This window comes from Equus przewalskii, chromosome 1 (genome assembly GCF_037783145.1).
Source record: "Equus przewalskii isolate Varuska chromosome 1, EquPr2, whole genome shotgun sequence".
Lineage (NCBI taxonomy): Eukaryota > Metazoa > Chordata > Mammalia > Perissodactyla > Equidae > Equus > Equus przewalskii.
The window spans coordinates 270,643-283,178 of record NC_091831.1 but is presented as its reverse complement, the minus strand read 5'-3'; the positions used below and the strand labels follow the sequence as shown (position 1 = coordinate 283,178).

General features: G+C 50.1%; 1 pseudogene; it reads left to right on the top strand.

The window, feature by feature from the left end:
- Positions 1 to 3,025: 3,025 nt before the first annotated feature.
- Positions 3,026 to 4,991, top strand: LOC103556397 (olfactory receptor 13A1-like; annotated as a pseudogene).
- The last annotated feature ends 7,545 nt before the right edge of the window (positions 4,992 to 12,536 follow it).

Here is a 12,536-nt window from a genome sequence, read left to right as displayed (position 1 = left end):
GGTGTGGATCCGACTTCATTCTTTTCCATGTGGATGTCCAGTTGTCCCAACACCACTTGTTGAAAAGACTATTCCTTCCTCACTGAATCGTCTTGGTAGCTTTGTCAAAGTCAGTTGGCCATAGTTATGTGGGTTTATTTCTGGACTCTCGGTTATGTTCCATTGATCCATATATCTGTCCTTTTGCCACTGCCGCACTGTCTTGATTACTGTAGCTTTGCAGGAAGTTTGAAGTCAGGAAGTGTGTGGTTGAGTTCATCAGCATCGTGCTGAGCCTCGCTGGTGGGCCGCCTGCTGCCCTGTGGATCTGGAAACCCCCAGAAGAGAGAGACTCCTGCACTGTTGTGAGCATCCTCACAGCCCTGAGGCCAGTCTACCCATGTGGCAGGTGCTCGCTGGTTGTTATTAACCAATGATTCGCACAGATACTGAGGCTCCTGCGTTACAAATATGGCTACGTGTCACGGGCCTTGAGATAAACTAGGGTTGCAGGGCCCCTTGACCACTGGTTATTTATATGAATCAACGTCATCCCTTTCAGAAAACCGTGTGTCAATCAGGAAAATCAGACACAGCTGAAGTTACATTGCGTGTGAATAAATCAGAAGAATTGTTCCAGTCTTGAGCTGCTGACACTACTGCGTTGACTGTCCCATGAGACAGAGGATTATTGGTCAGAGGTTAAAAATACGTGCTGACTGATTGAGTTGGAGGCTTGGGACCAGTGGCTGTTTCTTCTGTGAAGTTAAGGACCACTGTAAATTAACCACGGCCCCTCTGTTGGTTCCCTTGCAATTTCTAAGACTAATTTCTATGTGTCACATTCTGAACTCGGTCACTAAGATAAACGGTGAGACTCTCCTTGTGCGTGATGTTTTCTCAGCTCTACATGCTGGGCACGTTGGAAACAGAGCCCCAGCAGGTGCCCTGTCCATCCGTTGTGGGCCTTTGACCCCGCAGGGGAAGGTGTCAGCTAAAGTGAGCTCTCCGCACCTTGTCACCCACTGCCAGGGGCCCCGCTGAGGCTCGGGTTGGGGTGGGGACTGCCAGCACTGACTCTCTCAGACTCTCTGTCCTCAAGGGCGGGACGGTGTGTCCCTTGACCCTGGGCGCCCAGCAGCAGGCTCAGCACTTGAAACCGGTGGTGGAAAAACCCACCTCATCAGGCCAACATCAGCGGCGAAAGTCAGGGGGACCATGTGTCTCCTGATAGGACGAGATGAGGACGGCAGCGCACCTCTGTAGTGTGTCTCCCAAAACCCACCCCCTGGTGTGATCGTGAGAAAAACAGCGGACAAATCCCCATGAGAGCCACTCTGCAGAACACCTGACCAGCTCTCCACAAAGCTGGCAGGGTCGACACAACCACGGGAAGTCTGAGAAACTGCCAGCTAGAGGACCCTGACTGTCCCATGGAGTCCAGACGGGAGCCCGGACAGAGAAGGGACGCTGGGTGAAAACTAAGGCAATCTGCACAAACCATGGACTTTAGCCGACAAACATATCAATATTGGTTCATTAATGACAACCAGCACATCACACTCTGTCCCATGTCGAAAGTCAGGAAACTGGGTGTGGGGCCTCTCCGTGCTGTCTTCTCCAAATTTACGTAAATCTAAAAGCTGTTCTAAAAACTGAAGTCTGTTTCAAATGAATCGCGTCCTTCCTGCAGGGATCGGCGCACTCAGCTCTCGTCTGAGATCCACCCATGGAGAGACCCTCGGCAGAGGAGCTGTCAGCTCACGCGTTCATGTGGAGGCAGCCACCCGGGATCCCGACCCCTGGGGCCATAGGCGCCCTGGCCCTTCTGTGCCCACAGGGCCCCTGTTTACCTCCAGCTGGGGGTAATTGATCTCCAATAGCTGGGCCTGGGGGGCTCCGAGCTCCCCAGCACCTCAGGTCTGCCCAAGGGGACGGACTCCACTTAAAGGTCCGCAGCACACAAAGGAGCCACTGACTTGGGAGAGACGGCTGCAGCCTCACACTGCCTCTCATTTCCACCAGAGGAAGAACTTCCCGTCTTTCTGTGAAAATGTGGGCGTCTCACGTGTAGCTGGGAGCCGAGCGGGCAGCCCCTTCATTCCCAGTGAGCAGCTGTCCGTCACGGCCTCGCCCCTGCCTTTTGGACTGCCTGCCCTAATTTTCCCTTTGCTGGTTCTGAACAGACATTTGCTTGTGCCCTGAGCTGTTTTATGGTGGGAAAATGACACTCAACTCGCTTTGCTGGTGGCCTTTGTGGCTTCAGTTTGAGGTGGCAGAGCCCCCAGGGAGCTCCGTGCATCTGCTGGGCTGCCGCCTGTCTGCGCAGATCAGAGCAAAGGAGACCCCAGCAGCGTGGCCTGGTCTCTAAGTAGGTCGGGGGCTTTCAGGGAAGCCACAACCTGAGGTCCCTCCGCAGCGGGGAGCCCGCAGCCCGGGTTCCAGTGAATCTGCTGCAAGCCTCGCTGGGCAGCAGACACAGGCACCTGGGGTGTGTGAGGGGGGCCCAGTGGCTCAGATGCTGCAGCTGAGGGTCTGTGGGATTCATGCTTGCACAGGGCAGGTCCGGCCGACTGCTGAGAATGGGTGCGTGTGGCACTGGGCGGTACCAGCAGTGACCAGTGCTCGGGAATCCCTGTCCTGGGGGCTGATGGGTGTGTCAGCTGAGGCCACAGGGCTGCACTGAGCTGGGACTCTGCCTTTCCTCCCTGAACCCTGGCCCCTGGCCCAGCTGACCCCGTTGAGGAGACAAGCTTGCCGCCCAGCCCGGGCATGGGATGGGTTAGAATCAGGAGGTCGGCTGATCCGCACCCCTGCCCCTCTCTTGGGGTCTGCCCTCTCTGCAGGGGAGTGGGGGGAAGGGGAAGGCAGCTGTGGCTTCCACTAAAGGACTGTGGCCGGGCCGATCCACAGCCGACTCTGGCAGCCGAGGGCGACCTTCCCAGGAGTGCCCGAGCCCTCTGGTGCCCAGGCTCCCCTACCTCCAACACCCTGTGCCCCCTGAGTGCCCACCTCGCAGCCCCCACAGTGAAAATGCCCTCCTGTCCCTGATGCCCAGCCCCCTGATGATTGGGTTTCTTTTGGGAACCTGGGTCCTTCCGGCTTGCCGACAGGGCCCTCCGCACTCTGAGGCAAGACCGAGCACAGCAAGGAGCTCCTCCCCACAGGACACATTCACAGTCAGTGAGACAGGTCATGCTGACCCTTCTGTGTGATTTACGGGGTGGTGCAGACCTGGCCACAACCAGGTTGTTGCGGGGGTGCGGTGCCTGCATGGCTGGGAGGGCCCAGGGCTCTGGGGTGGACACTGTTCTCTGACTGTCTCCCTGGGAGCAGGACCCTCGCTGACCCCTGATTTTGTGCTCCTGCAGCAAGGTGCGGAGAGCCAGCACCCCCGCAGAGGCCGTCCGCCGCCCCGTGCCTCCCTCTGCCGGGCGGCTGTGTCCAGACACCCAGCCTCACGATGGCCACAGACAACCGCACGGCCGTGGAGGAGTTTGTCCTGCAGAGCTTCTCACAGGCCCCTGGGCTGGGGGTCTCTTCTTGGCCTTGTTCCTCCCCCTGTACCTAGGGGCTCTCGCAGGAAACACGCTCATTGTCGTGGCCATCAGCCTGCACCCGGGCCTCCACACCCCGATGTACTTCTTCCTCACCAACCTGGCCGTCCTGGACATTGTCTGCACATCGACTGTTCTCCCCAGATTGCTGGAGAACCTGGTGGAGAAGGGTGGCACCATCTCCTATGGGGGCTGCATGACCCACCCGCTCTTCTTCCTGACGTGGTTTCTGGGGGCCGAGCTCCTGCTGCTCATGCTCATGGCCTATGACTGCTACGTGGCCATCTGCCGCCCGCTGCACTACCGCAGGCTGATGAGCTGGCCTGTCTGCGCCCTGCTGGCGGGCAGCGTGTGGACGGTCAGTGCATTCAGCACCTCTTGCACACTGGCCTGATGACAAGGCTGAGTTTCTGTGGCCCTAATCAGATCTGTCACTTTCTGTGTGAAGTCCCCACGCTGCTGCTGCTCTCCTGCAGCCCAACGACCCTGAATGACATCATGATCGTCATAGCAGACGTCTACTTTGGCGTGGTCAACTTCCTGCTCACCCTGGCGTCCTACGGCTGCATCATCGCCAGCATCCTGCGCATCCGCTCAGCCGCGGGCCGGCGGCGGGCCTTCTCCACCTGCTCCTCGCACCTCCTGGTGGTCACCTTGTGCTACTCCACCGTCGTCTACACCTCCATCCTCCCGGGCTCTGGCTCCTCCATGGAAAACGGCAAAGTGGTTGCCTTGCTGTACACAGCAGTCAGCCCCACCCTGAACCCCCTCATCTACTCTCTGCGGAACAAGGACATCAAAGTGGCCCTCAGGAGGGTGCTTCCTGCGTCCGGCAAAGGAAGGGAAAGGCCCAGGTGGAATTTGCAGGTGTCAACCAGCTAACTTCAAGATAGGACTTGGAGAGTGTGCTGCAATAGCCCAGAGCAGGAAGGTGCTAATGGGATGGGTGTATGCAGGATGTGCCTCCCCAGGGAGCTGCCTGCGTTCCACGTGGCCCTTTAACCAAGTGCCTGAGGCCCGAAGGGTGGATGCTGTCAGGACTGCAGGGGGGCCGGGAGGCCGGGTAGAGCCAGGGGCAAGGGGAAGAGCAGGAGATCCAGGGGGGCCCACTCAACTCCCTCCCCTCCAGCGTCCTGCTGACGAGTTTTCCCCAGAACCTGGCACCTGGAGCAACGCTGGACCCTGCAGCCGCAGGGCGCTGCTGGCCACCTCCCCTCTCAGAGTCGGGGGTCCACGTTCAGGGGAGATCTGAGAGTCAGACTTGCCCGGTGTGCACATGGCCTGGTTCGTTCTGACTGGGGTCTCCTGATACCCCGCTGTGGACACCTCTCCCACATCCGGATCCTCCAACCCAACTCGTCCTGGTGTGAGGTCTGGGAAAACACAAGGTGGCTGCTTCCCTGTGTCTGTGAGGTTTCGTGGTTCTGGCACCACAGGGAGGGTGGGAGAGGATGTGACCCAGCCTTCCATTCACTGACCTGCAGAAAGGAGGTGTGGCTTTCTTTCTTTCTTTCTTCCCCAAAAAGGGCAGCTTCATCCTTACCCAAGAAACTTTGCCATGGCAGGAAAGAGTTCTCCTTGGTTCTTCAATTTACACGAAGCCCTGAGAGCATTGCTTAGGGTGCATTTCTTCTCAGTCTGGTTATTGTTGTCCTTTGTTTGCCCTCTGCACTGGCCTCTGACTGCTGGTGTTCCTCACGGCTTCACCCGAGGCTCTCTTGTCTTCCTCCCTGGTAATTTCACCTGTGCCGACGATAAACTCTGCTTGTACCATTAACATTTGCAAGGACATCCAAATGTGCAGCGACAGCTGGTGCCTCCCCTGGAGCACAGACGCGTTGCTGGAGCTGCCGAGCTCACGCTGAGCTGACGTGGGAAGCTGCCCGGGGGTCCTCCTCAAACCTTGCTCAACAGTCAAAGCCACCTGCCTCAGCCCTTCCGCCCCATCCAGTTGTGAGAGCCACAATTATGGAAAACTGCTTCTTTTATATTTAAGAGTATGTTTATGTATTCTTCCTTCCAGCTTTATTGAGATGTAATTGACATAAGCAATATCTCAGTGTAAGGTGTGCAGCGTAATGACTTGACTTACATAGCTTGTGAAAGGATTACCACAATAAGTTTATCTCATTGTATCAATATCTCTTAGAGATACAAGAAAAAAAGAAAAGAAAATATTGTCTTTCCTTGTGATGACAACACAGGATCTACTCTCTTAGCAACTTTCCTCTATACCATACTCCAGTGGCGGCTATAGTCACCATGTTGTACGTCACATCCCCAGTACTTTTTATCGTACAACTGGAAGTTCGTACCTTTTGATCACCTTCACACAATTCTCCACCTCTTACCCCATGACTCTGGGAACCTCTAATCTGATCTCTTTTTCTATGAGCATGAGGTGTTTTTTAGATTCCACATATAACTGAGGTTTTACAGTAAATGTCTTTCTCTTTCTGACTTATTTCTCTTAGCGTAATGCCCTCAGGCCCATCTATTTTGTTGCAATGGCAAGATTTCCATCTTTTTATGGCTGAATGGTATTGCCGTGTGTACGTGTGTTCTCTGCATCCATTCATCTCTTGGTGAACACTAAGGTCATTTCCATGCCTTGGCTGTTGTGAATAATGCTGCGCTGATCACAGGGTGCAGGCGTCTCTTTGACATAGTGATTTCGTTTCTGCTGGAAGTGGAATTGCTGGATCAGAGGGTAGGTCTACTTTTAACTTTCTGAGGAAACTCCATCCTGTTTTCCATAGTGGCTGCGCCAATTTACATTCCTACTAACAGCGCACAAGCGTTCCCTTTCTCCGCAGCCTCACTAACACTTCTTCTCTTTCCGACACGAGTCACTCTAACAGGTGTGAGGTGATAACTTGCTGTGGTTTTGATGTGCATTTCCCTAGTGACTAGTGATGTTGAGCACCTTTTCACACACCTGTCGGCCATCTGAATATCTTCTTTGGAAAAATATTCAAGTCCTTTGCCCATTCTTTAATTGGATATGTTTTTCTGCTATTAAGTTGTATCTGCTCTTTATAGATCTTGGCTATTAACCCCTTATCAGATCGATGATTTACAAATGTTTCCTTCCATTCTGTAGGTTGTCTTTTCATTTTGTTGATCATTTCTTTTGCTGTGCAGAAGCTTTTTAGTTTGATGTAGTCCGACTTGTTTATTTTTTATTGCATTGTTTGTGGTTAATTGTCATATCTGAAAAATTGTTGCTAAGCCCCATGTTCAGGGTTTTTTTTCCTATATTTCTTCTAGGAGCTATAGGCTTAAGGTCTTACATCTAAGTCTTCAATCCATTTCAAGTTAATTTTTGTGAGTGGTATATGATAGAGATCCAGTTTCTTCCTTTTGCATGTGGCTGTCCAGTTTCCCCAGCACCATTTTTTGAGGAGACTGTCTTCTCCTTTGAGTATTCTTGGCTCCTTTGTCAAATATTAGTTGACCGTATATGCTGCGATAATTTCAGGGCTCTTGATTCTGTCCCAGTGGTAAAGGTGTATTTTTATGCCAGTACCATACTGCTTTGATTACCCTGGCTTTAGACTATAGCTTGAAATCAGGAAGTGTTTTGCCTCCTGCTTTGTTCTTCTTTCTCAGGATTGCTTCAGTTAATCGGGGTCTTTTGTTGTTCCATATAAACTTTGGGATTCCTTTTTCTAGTTCTGTAAGAAATGCCACTGGAAACTTGATAGGGATTGCATTGAATCTATAGATGACTTTTGTAGTATTGACATTCTAACCATGTTAATTCTTCCAACCCATGACCATCAGATACCTTTCCATTTATTTGTGTCTTTGATTTCTTTCATCAATATCTTGTAGTTTTCATTGTACACTTCTTTCACCTCCTTGCTTAAATTTATTCCTAAGTATTTTATTGTTTTTGATGCTATTGTAAATGGGATCATTTGATTGATTCCTTTTTCAGGCAATTTGTCATTCACATACAGAAGCACTACCAATTTTTGTATGTTAATTTTGTATCCTGAAACTTGACTGAATTTGTTGTTAGGTCTAATATTATTTTGGTGGAATCTCTAGGATTTTCTATGTATAAAATCATGTCATCTGCAAATAGAGACCATTTTACTTCTGCCCTTCATGTTCTGCCACCTGTTATTTCTTTTTCTTTCCTGGTTGCTCTGGCTAGGACTTCCAGGACCGTGTTGAATAGGAGTGGTGAGTGTGGGCACCCTTGTCTTGTTCCTGATGTTAGAGGAAAAGCTTTCAACCTTTCACGTTGAGTATGATGTTAGCTGTGGGCTCCACATATATGGCCTTTGTTGTGTTGAAGTACATTCTCTGTATACATAATTTGTTCAGAGTTTTTGTCATGAAAGGATGTTGAATGTTGTCAAATGCTTTTTCTGCGTCAATTGAGACGATCATATGATTTTTTTTCTTTCTATCAATGTGATGTATCATATTTATTGATTTGTGTATGTTGAACCATCCTTGCATCCCAGTGATGAATCCCAATTCATCATGGTAAATGATCTTTCAGGATGCTGCTGGATTTGTTGTATGAGTATTTATTGAGAATTTGTCCATCTATATTCATAGATATCTATATTCGGAGATATTGGCCTGTAGTTTTCTTCTCTTGGAGAGTCCTTTTCTGGCTTGGGTTCAGGATAACACTGGCCTCTCAAAATAAGTTCGTGAGTGTTCCATCCTCTTCAGTCTTTTGGAAGAGTCTGAGAAGAATTGGCCTTAATTCTTCTCTAAGCGTTTGGTAAAATTCACCAGTGAAGTCTTCTGGTCCTAGGCTTTTCTTCATTGGGAGATTTTTGATTACCAATTCAGTCTCCTTCCTAGTAATGGTCTTTCAGATTTTCTATTCCTGATTCAATCTTAGTCGGTTGTGTATTTCTGAGAATTTATCCATTTCTTCTGTGTTGTTCAGTCTTTTGGCATATAATTCTTCATAGTATCCTCTTATGACCCTTTGTATTTCTGTAGTATAAATTGTAAAGTCTCCTATTTCACTTATAATTTTGTTGGTTTGGATCCTTTCTCTTTTGTCTTCATTAGTCTTGCTAATGGTTTGTCAATTTTGCTTATCTTTTCAAAGAATCAGCTCCTAGTTTTGTTAATGTTATCAATTATTTTTCTATACTGCATTTCATTTATTTCTGCCCTAATCTTTATTATTTCCTCCCTTCTTCTAACTGTGGGCTCAATCTGATCTTCTTTTTCTAATTCCTGGAGATGTAAAGTGATCTATTTGAGAACTTTCCATTTTCTTGATGTAGGAGTTTATAGCTATCAACTTCCCTCTTAGAACTGCTTTTTCTGCATTCCATAAGTTTTGGTGTGTTGTGTTTCCATTTTCATTTGTCTCAAGATACTTTTTTATTTACCCTTTATTTTTGGTCTATTGGTCATCCAGGAAAGTGTTTTTTCATTTCCACGTATTTGTGAGTTTTCCAGTTTTTCTCCAGTTACCGATTTCAAGTTTCATACCATGTGGTTAGAGAAGATACTTGGTATGATTTCAATCTTCTTGAATTTGCTAACACTTGTTTTGTGGCTTAACATATGATCTATCACAGAAACTCCTTGTGCACAAGAATGTGTATTCTGCTGTTGCAGGATAGAATGTAGTGTGTATTTCTATTAGGTTCATTTTGTCTATCATGGTGCTCAATTCCGTTTTCATATTGATTCTCTATCTGGATGGTCTATCCATTGTTGAGAGTGGGATATTAAAGTCTCCAACTATTATTGTATTACTGTTTGTTTCTCCTTTTAGTTCTGCTAGTATTTGCCTTATATATTTAGGTTCTCTTATGTTGAGTGCATAAATATTTACAAATGTTAAGTCTTCTTGATGCCTTTACCCCCTGTATCATTACATAATGACCTTCTTTATCTCTCTTTTCCCGTTTTTAGTATAAAGTCTATTTTGTCTGATATAAGTATAGCTTCCCCTACTTTTCTGGTTACCATGTGCTTGAAATATCTTTTCCCATCCCTTAACTGTCAGTCTGTGTGTGCCTTTAAAGAAGCTAAAGTGAGTTTCTTGTAGGCAGCATATTGTTTTCTAATCCATTCACTCAGCCCTTTTATGTCTTTTGATTGGAGAATTTAATCCATTTACATATAAAGTAATTATTGATCAAGTAATGATTGATAGGTAAGGACTTACTATTGCCATTTTGTTAGTTATTTTCTAACTGTTTTCTGAAGCCGTTGTTCCTTGCTTCCTCTCTTGCTGTCTTCTGTTGTGACTTGATGACTTGTGGTATCCTCATGCTCCACTTCTGTGTCACATCCGTTTGTGTAACTACTCTGTTTTTCCCTCGTGGTTACCATGAGGCTTACATAGAACACCCTCAAGTTATAATGCCCTACTTTAAACTGACAACAACTTCACTTTTGATAGCGTTCCTAAACTTCACACTTTTACCTCTCCCCCTTGCATTTTTGCTTTTTGATGTTACTGTTTACATGTTTTTGTATTGTGTTCTTCACCAGTCCACTCAGCTTGGGGTTCTGGATGTGTCAGCCGGCAATGTCCTTGGGCTTGCTATCAGGATCTAATTGTGAGTGAGGCCACTGCCCAAGCCCTCAGGTTGGCAGGGTTGCCGCTGGCTGAGAAGAGTCGGGTACAACTGCTGGCTTGCCTCCTTCCCCAAGTGTGGCTGTAGGATGAGTCCTGCAGTTGCTTGGGTATTGGTCTGGCTTCCTCCACGGTTGGAAGCGGGTGCTACACACAGCAGTAAGTGGGGCTATGAATAAGCTTTCTCCCTGAGGAGTCAGCAGAATGTGCCCAAGGACCGCACAGCTTGCTTTGGGGACCTGAATCAGGCGAGACTCTACAATGATTTCTCTGGTCAGACAGGACCACGAGTTTGGCTGTGCAGATGCGGAAAGCCCCGGGCATGCTCCCTTCAAGCGCCACCATCAGCAGGACCGTGGGACGGGCTCCGGGGCTTCCTGTGCGCTCTGCTTAGTTTCCCGCTGGGGCAGGATGAAGCCTGTCTTCTGCGCTGGGCAGGGCACCCAGTTAGTTTCCCTGACTGGGCGGGGCCCCCACGTAGGCCCAAGGCCAGCAAGCCTCTTGTTTGGGATCAAATTGGGTGGAACTGTGCACCATTTCCCTGGGCTGATGCGCCGCAGTCCTAGCTTTGAGGACGACTGCTGCTGCAGGCCAGGTTCCCTCCTCAAGTGCTACTGTCATTGGAGGCGTGTGGTGGGCTGCAGAGAGGCCTGGGGCTCTGCTTAGGTTTCCTCAGCGAGTCGGACTGCAGGCTCTATTTGGCTTTTTTTTTCTTCTCCCCAAAGCTCCCCAGTGCAGAGTTGCACATCCTAGTTACAGGTCCTGCTAGTGCTGCTATGTGGGATGCTGCCACAGCGTGGCCTGATGAGCAGTGCCACATCCACGCCCAGGATCCAAACTGGTGAAACCCTGGGCTGCCGAAGTGGAGTCCGCGAACTTAACCACTCGGCCACGGGGCCAGCCTCTCTATTCCGCTTTGACTGGAGCTGCAAATTAGCCTCCTTGCCCGTTTGAGGCTGTAGAACAGGCCCCAGGGCTGGCAGGGCTTTTTGTGTTGGAATCAAATCAGACCCGTGTGCTGAGCTCCCTGGACAGATGAGGCGACTCCTTGTCTCTGCACATGCACAGCCTCTGGCTGGGCTCTCTGCTCAATGCCCCTGTGACTGGGTCTGAGGGTGGGCTACCAAGATCCCGAGAGCTTTGGTTAGGTTTCTTGTGTGGGGGTTGCAGGCTGTGTTCCTCAAAGGGCAGGGCTGTGGATCAGCTTCCCTGCCTATGGGGATGGTCCACAGAGCAGGCCCCAAGGCTGGCAAGACTGTGGTTGAGGAGCTAATCAGGCAGAACTGTGCACCAAAACACCTTGCTGGATGGGGCTACTGGCCGGGCTCTGCAGATGGGCAGGGTCACTGGCTGGGCTCCCTGCTCCGGTGCCACTGGGCCAACCAGTTTCCCAGGTGCTGGGCCAGGCTTCCTGGTCGAGTGGGTCTGGGAACTAGCCTGAGCAATGCGTGGGGCTACGAATTAGCTCCCCTGCCTGGGTGTGGAGGCAGAACATGTTCCAAGGCTCGAAAGTCTCTTTGTTTGGGGTCTTAACTCAAGCGGAACCATGATTCAGGTTTCTTGGTCAAATGAGGATGCCTCTTTTGCTCTGTGGATGATCAGCTCTGTCTATCCAGTACCCCACTCAAGTGTTGCTGGGATAAGCAGCTTCCCCGATGCTCCAGCCAGGCTTTCTGGCGGGTGGTCTGGGAGCTGGATTCACCCATGGGCAGGGCTACGAATTAGCTCCTCAGTCTGGGCAGAGTGGGATGCAGAGTGGGATAGCCAGCTCCATGCAGGTTCTCAGGTGTTGCAGGCAGGATTTCTGGTCAGGCGAGGCTGAGAGCTACACTTCGCTATAGGACGGCTTATGACTTAGCTTCCCTGCCTGGGCAGAGGGGCAGACCAGGCACAGGGTTAGCAAGGCTCTTTGTTTGAGGACCCAAATCAGGCAGACCTGCACCCCCGAGTCCCCTGGTCAGACTGCACCACCATCTTGGCTCTGCAGATGAGCAAAGTCACTGGTTGGGATTACAGCTTGAGCACTGAGGGTAGGAACTTCAACTGCCAAGATCCGAGCACTGGTGGCAGCAAGCCCCTTCCCCTTCCGTGTCACGATCTGATTCCCAGTGGTCGAGCCCTGCTGATTCCCCTGCGATTCCCCATGAGTCAAGACTGAAAACTGTGGAGGAGCTGGTGTCTACTCACGGGAGCCCTCCTGATTCAGTGCTGAATCAGCCTGGCCGAAGGGTGATGCAGTCAGCGTGGAGCCACTCCTATCACCCTTCTAACATGGTCCATCTTGGTCTCTGTGGTACAGGGGGGCTCTAGGTGTCCTAGGACTTTCACAGTGGAGTCTTGTCCGTGAATAGTTGTTAGTTGTTCTTCTTTTGAGGGGAGCAAAGTCAGGAATGACTTGTGAAACCATCTTGGTGGTGTTG